This window comes from Ursus maritimus, unplaced genomic scaffold (assembly GCF_017311325.1).
Source record: "Ursus maritimus isolate PB19 unplaced genomic scaffold, ASM1731132v1 scaffold_19, whole genome shotgun sequence".
Classification (NCBI taxonomy): domain Eukaryota; kingdom Metazoa; phylum Chordata; class Mammalia; order Carnivora; family Ursidae; genus Ursus; species Ursus maritimus.
In genome coordinates, this window is record NW_024424341.1 from 43,564,445 (window position 1) to 43,571,750 (window position 7,306).

Below are 7,306 nucleotides of genomic sequence, written 5' to 3' on the forward strand. Positions count from 1 at the left end.
AGGGAAACAAACATTCGTGTCCAAGAGGCAGAGAGGACCCCTCCCAAGCTCAACCACGACAAACCTACGCCACGTCACGTCATAGTGCATTTTGCAAATATTAGATCCAAGGATACAGTATTGAAAGTGGCCAGGGCAAAGAAATTTCTCACGTACCAAGGCAAAGGCATCAGAATTACGTCAGACCTGTCTACACAGACCTGGAATTTGACAAAGGCTTGGGGGGCATTTTTAAAGCTCTTTCAGAGAAAAACATGCAGCCAAGGATCCTTTATCCAGCAAGGCTGTCATTCAGAATTGATGGAGAAATAAAGACATTCCAGAATCGCCAGTCATTAACCAATTTCGTAACCACGAAACCAGCCCTACAGGAGATATTAAGGGGGGTTCTATAAAGGTAAAAAGGCCCCAAGACTGATACAGAACAGAAAGTCACAACCTATACAAACAAAAATTTTACTGGCAACATGGCATCATTAAAATTCTATCTCTCAGTTCTTAGTGTCAATGTAAATGGTTTAAACGCTCCCATATTCGCCACAGGGTGCAAATTGGATAAAAAGACATGACCCATCCATTTGCTGTCTACAAGAGACTCATTTCGAACCCAAAGATGCATTCAGACTGAGAGTAAGGGGATGGAGTACCATCTTTCACGCAAATGGACCTCAAAAGAAAGCTGGGGTAGCAATTCTCATATCAGACAGATTGGATTTTAAACTAAAGACTATAGTTAGAGACACAGAAGGACACTATATTATTCTTAAAGGATGTATCCAACAAGTGGATATGACAATTATAAATATATATGCCCCATTATCCCCTGCATATTCTCAGACCACAACGCTCTGAAATTGGAACTCAACCACAAGGAAAAATTTGGAAGAAACTCAAACACTTGGAGACTAAGAACCATCCTGCTCAGGAATGACTCGATAAACCAGGAAATCAAAAATCAAATTAAACAATTTATGGAGACCAATGAGAATGAAAATACAACAGTCCAAAACCTATGGGATACTGCAAAGGCAGTCCTAAGGGGGAAATACATAGCCATCCAAGCCTCACTCAAAAGAATAGAAAAATCTAAAATGCAGTTTTTATATTCTCACCTCAAGAAGCTGGAACAGCAACAGAGGGACAGGCCTAATCCACGCACGAGGAAGCAGTTGACCAAAATTAGAGCTGAAATCAATCAAGCAGAAACCAGAAGTACAGTAGAGCAGATCAACAGGACTAGAAGCTGGTTCTTTGAGAGAATCAATAAAATTGACAGACCACTGGCAAGACTTATCCAAAAGAAAAGAGAAAGGACCCAGATTATTAAAATTATGAATGAAAAAGGAGAGGTCACGACGAACACCATTGAAATTGGAAGGATTATTAGAAATTTTTATCAACAGCTATATGCCAATAAACTAAGCAATCTGGAAGAGATGGAATCCTTCCTGGAAACCTATAAACTACCAAGATTGAAACCGGAAGAAATTGATTCCTTAAACAGGCCAATTAATTATGAAGAAATTGAGTCAGTGATAAACAACCTTCCAAATAACAAAACTCCAGGCCCGGACGGTTTTCCTGGGGAATTCTACCAAACATTCAAAGAAGAAATAATACCTATTCTCCTAAAGCTATTTCAAAAAATAGAAACAGAAGGAAAGCTACCAAACTCATTCTATGAGGCCAATATTACCTTGATCCCCAAACCAGGCAAAGACCCCCTCAAAAAGGAGAATTACAGACCGATTTCCCTAATGAATATGGACGCCAAAATCCTCAACAAGATACTTGCTAATAGAATCCAACAGTACATTAAAAGGATTATCCATCACGATCAAGTGGGATTCATACCTGGGATGCAAGCGTGGTTCAATATTCGCAAATCAATCAGCGTGATACATCATATCAACAAGAAAAGACTCAGGAACCATATGATCCTCTCAATCGATGCCGAAAAAGCATTTGACAAAATACAGCATCCTTTCCTGATTAAAACCCTTCAGAGTGTAGGAATAGAAGGTACATTTCTCAATCTCATAAAAGCCATCTATGAAAAGCCTACTGCAAATATTATTCTCAATGGGGAAAAGCTGGAAGCCTTTCCCTTAAGATCAGGAACTCGACAAGGATGCCCACTCTCGCCACTATTATTCAACATAGTACTAGAAGTCCTTGCAACAGCAATCAGACGACAAAAAGGGATCAAAGGTATTCAAATTGGCAAAGAAGAAGTCAAAATGTCTCTCTTTGCAGATGACATGATACTCTATATGGAAAACCCAAAAGAAGCCACTCCCAAACTATTAGAAGTTATAGAGCAATTCAGTAACGTGGCGGGATACAAAATCAATGCTCAGAAATCAGTTGCATTTCTATACACGAATAACGAGACCGAAGAAAGAGAAATTAGGGAATCCATCCCATTTACAATAGCACCAAAAACCATACGTTACCTTGGAATTAACTTAACCAGAGACGTAAAGGACCTATATTCTAGAAACTATAAATCACTCTTGAAAGACATTGAGGAAGACATAAAAAGATGGAAAGATATTCCATGCTCATGGATTGGAAGAATTAACATAGTTAAAATGTCCATGCTACCCAGAGCAATCTACACTTTCAATGCTATCCCGATCAAAATACCGAGGACATTTTTCAAAGAACTGGAACAAATAGTCCTTAAATTTGTATGGAAACAGAAAAGGCCCCGAATCTCCAAGGAACTGTTGAAAAGGAAAAACAAAGCTGGGGGCATCACAATGCCGGATTTCGAGCTGTACTACAAAGCTGTGATCACAAAGACAGCATGGTACTGGCACAAAAACAGACACATAGACCAATGGAACAGAATAGAGAGCCCAGAAATGGACCCTCGGCTCTTTGGGCAACTAATATTTGATAAAGCAGGAAAAAACATCCGGTGGGAAAAAGACAGTCTCTTCAATAAATGGTGCTGGGAAAATTGGACAGCTACATGCAAAAGAATGAAACTTGACCACTCTCTCACACCATACACAAAAATAAACTCCAAATGGATGAAAGACCTCGATGTGAGACAGGAATCCATCAAAATTCTAGAGGAGAACATAGGCAGCAACCTCTACGACATCGGCCAAAGCAACCTTTTTCATGACACATCCCCAAAGGCAAGAGAAACAAAAGATAAAATGAATTTATGGGACTTCATCAAGATTAAAAGTTTCTGCACAGCCAAGGAAACAGTCAGAAAAACTAAGAGGCAGCCCACGGAATGGGAGAATATATTTGCAAATGACACTACAGATAAAGGACTGGTATCCAAGATCTACAAAGAACTTCTCAAACTCAATACACGAGAAACAAATAAACAAATCAAAAAATGGGCAGAAGATATGAACAGACACTTTTCCAATGAAGACATACAAATGGCTAACAGATACATGAAAAAATGTTCAAAATCATTAGCCATCAAGGAAATTCAAATCAAAACCACACTGAGATACCACCTTACGCCAGTTAGAATGGCAAAAATAGACAAGGCAAGAAACAACAATTGTTGGAGAGGATGTGGAGAAAGGGGATCCCTCCTACATTGTTGGTGGGAATGCAAGTTGGTACAGCCACTCTGGAAAACAGTGTGGAGGTCCCTTAAAAAGTTAAAAATTGAGCTACCCTATGATCCAGCCATTGCACTACTGGGTGTTTACCCCAAAGATATAGACGTAGTGAAGAGAAGGGCCATATGCACCCCAATGTTCATAGCAGCAATGTCCACAATAGCTAAATCGTGGAAGGAGCCGAGATGCCCTTCAACAGATGACTGGATTAAGAAGATGTGGTCCATATATACAATGGAATATTACTCAGCTATCAGAAAGAACGAATTCTCAACATTTGCTGCAACATGGACGGCACTGGAGGAGATAATGCTAAGTGAAATACGTCTAGCAGAGAAAGACAATTATCATATGATTTCTCTCATCTATGGAACATAAGTACTAGGAAGATCGGTAGGGGAAGAAAGGGATAAAGAAAGGGGAGGTAATCAGAAGGGGGGAATGAAACATGAGAGACTAATGGACTATGAGAAACAAACTGAGGGCTTCAGAGGGGAGGGGGGTAGGGGAATGGGATAGACTGGTGATGGGTAGTAAGGAGGGCACGTATTGCATGGTGCACTGGGTGTTATACGCAACTAATGAATCGAGCTTTACATCGGAAACTGGGGATGTACTGTATGGTGACTAACATAATATAATAAAAAATTCATTAATTAAAAAATAAATAAATAAATAAAATCTTTAAAAAAAATAAAAATAAATAAAACCACACACAAAAAAAACAAAAACAAAAAACAAAAACATACCCCAAACAAACTAATAGGGGCGCCTTGGTGGCACAGCGGTTAAGCGTCTGCCTTCGGCTCAGGGCGTGATCCCAGCGTTCTGGGATCGAGCCCCACGTCAGGCTCCTCTACTGGGAGCCTGCTTCTTCCTCTCCTACTCCCCCTGCTTGTGTTCCCTCTCTCGCTGGCTGTCTCTATCTCTATGGAATAAATATATAAAATCTTAAAAAAAAAACAAACATACCCCAAACAAACTAATGGTACAAGTTTCAGTCATAAGATGAGTAAGTTCTTAAGACCTAATGTACAGCACGGTTACTTTATTATATACTTGAAATTTGCTAAGAGAGTAGATCTTAAGTTTTCTCACCACACACAAAAGTAACTATGAGGTGATGGATGTTAATTAGTCTGACTGTGGTAATCATTCCATTCCACCATGTATACATATACCCAAACATAATGTTGTACACCTTAAGTACATATCATTTTGTATTTGTCAAAAATAAGCAAAACAAACTCACGCTACCAAACCTCTAACCACATCTGGCTGGTACCAAAAATTTCCAATCATGGAGTCCCCTGGGAAAAAACCCTCATCCCTATTCTGGAATCATTGAAGGTATCTAAACAACCCTAAACTACTCCTTAACAAACCACAGTCGAAAACAAAGCATGAACATTGACTTCCAAAAGGGGTATTTCCATAATCAGAATCGTTAAGAAAAGTGCTCACAAAGCACTTGAATATACAGCATACGGTTAACTAACAGTAGAACTGCATTAAATGGACACCAGAGAGTGTTACCTATTAATTAGGTCCTCTGCCGTTAACTACGTAGGGAAATCTTAAGGCCCAAATCAATGAATAGACCATTCTTAAGCATCACACTGCAAGGGAAGAAAATCAAGAAGCCCAGTGTTCTGAAAATCAAATGCATTTCACGGAAACAAAGAAGCAGCACAAACTCACGCAGAATCTGGCTTTCCGAGGCGCGGCAGCGATTCTTTTCACTTCAAAGGCCTTCTCTGGAGACTGGCCGGGTGGGGGGGGAAACAAACATTGTTCATTACACCCCAGACTTTTCTTGATCGGTTAGAAACCACCCTCCATGCCCCGTGACCCTATCTAACCATCACAGGCAAGCACAAACGGAAACGAGAGGCAAACGAGAAAAGGTTTGCGGTCACCCGTGTCCAGGTTCGCAGCTCTGGGTACACTGTAGTTCGGACATCGCTACTGCTCACCCCGTGGGACGGCCCACGGCGACTTCTTCCGTCGAGCGGGTCCTCCAGCCCTCAGAGGCCAGCCCTGAATCTCCAGCGTTCTGCAGGGGACCTTTATTCTGGGGCTCCACCTCCGACTGCCCCCTACGGCCAGGCCTAGGTGGTTGAGGAGAAGACCGAGGAGCGTGGGACCGCAGGGTCTCACATTGCAGAACAGGCCGCGCCCACAAACCCGGCCCGGCGCCTTTATTGCCCCACGAGTTTAAACCCACCTCGTCCGGGTCTCCTCACTCGGGAGGAATCGCCCCGTAGGCCGAAGCCCCAGGACCGACTCCCGGTCCGGTCCACAGAATCTGGCCCTTCCCGTACTCGTTTCCTTCAGAAAAGCAGCGGCCACAACAGAGCCTGGCTCCACGCATTACGGCCGCGACGGGCTCTGAGGACCACCCAGCCCTCAAGTCTGCGGGCTTCCAGAGCGCCTATCGCGGCTCAGTGCGCAAGCGCGCAGGGGGCGGGGGCAAGTGCCTCGGTTCCTCAGGAAGGGCTGGCTGGGGAGAATGGGGCCCGATCCTCAGCTGGCCGACCGAGTGGAGAAGCAGAGTTCCGGTAGGGCCGGGGCTTTTCAACCCTGTGAGAGACCGGTGCTACCGAGGATAAACCGAGCCTGCTCCCCTGTTGGAACTGTAGTCCAAAATCACAAAAGCTGTAGTCTGGCTTTTTTCTTTTGGCTCTTGGCTCCGCCCCCCACTGAGCCGCGAACACCGCCCTCAAGTGCCAAGCCTTGAGGCTCCGGGGAGTTGCCGTTTCTGTCCAGAGTACGCAGGCGCGGGAGTGGGTAGGGGGGCGAACCCTGGGCTCTCCTGAGGTGGGGGAAGCTCTCGGAGCTACAACCGCTGGGGGCTGCGGGTAGCGCGAAGGGTAAGGGGCGTCCTAAAAGAGGTTGGAGCCCGCGCTCGGCTTGGGGACTGTCCAAATCTTTATTTAGGCTTGAAGCGATGATCCTGACTGATACCAGTGCCCTGCTCATGGTTCACGTGGCGTTTCCTGAGGTACTGGCGTGGTGCCTCGAGAGCCTGAGTGTGTGATCTAAGACCGGGTTGTGTTTTTTCCTGCTTGGAGCTGTTTCCCCTCATTCTTTGGACGCAGGACTGGGAAGGCACCACAGAGAACACTGTGCGTGATTATGCCTTACTATGATGCTAGGTTTAGGGATCTCTGAAGTCTCACTGTGGTTTGTGGCATTAAAAAATGAAAGTCAAGGGAGTAAATTGGAAGATCTCATTGGCCTTATTTAACTATTCATGAGTTGGGCAGCATCCCTAGTAATAAATAGACATTCCCAGGAGTTTTACAGAATGGAAGGTTTTAGAGGCAGGTCGGTGGGGCAAGGAAATTATTAGCAAAAGAAAGGGTTGTTATAGGCCCGGTCATCTTTTTGAGGGAAGGGAATAGGCAGGAGTCTTATTTCGCAGATTACCTTTCCAGTGCTGCTCAGGAAATTTCAGATGGACTGTTCAAAGGTCACATTTCTGGGAGTGGTTGAAACTGCAATTGCTAATTAATTAGAATTGTTAATATTGGTTTGCTCTCTGGGGTAAGTGACTCCATTTGGGGCCTGTTTCTTTTATAACTGTGAAGTGCCTCAGACTGTGTGTATCGTTGAAGGTGGTGAAAGAAACCAGACTATGTCACCCCAATATATACCTTTTTGACATAAAAATTATTTTGAACTGGAGGCAATTTATAAGC

The 7,306-nt window shown here is 43.6% G+C and overlaps 1 protein-coding gene across 7 annotated transcripts in view; it reads right to left on the reverse strand.

The window, feature by feature from the left end:
• The window catches only part of ZFP30 (ZFP30 zinc finger protein), a 30,811-nt gene extending 23,724 nt beyond the window's left edge, over nt 1-7,087 (reverse strand). For 2 of the 7 annotated variants that reach the window (XM_008711151.2, XM_040632811.1), the window contains exons 1-3: nt 5,830-7,086; nt 5,579-5,713; nt 5,304-5,366 (exon numbers count right to left, since the gene is read on the reverse strand). The gene's annotated coding sequence lies outside the window, so the exon portion shown is untranslated. The other 5 variants (XM_008711148.2, XM_040632813.1, XM_040632812.1 and 2 more) reach the window with 5 other exon arrangements.
• Nucleotides 7,088-7,306: the final 219 nt, after the last annotated feature.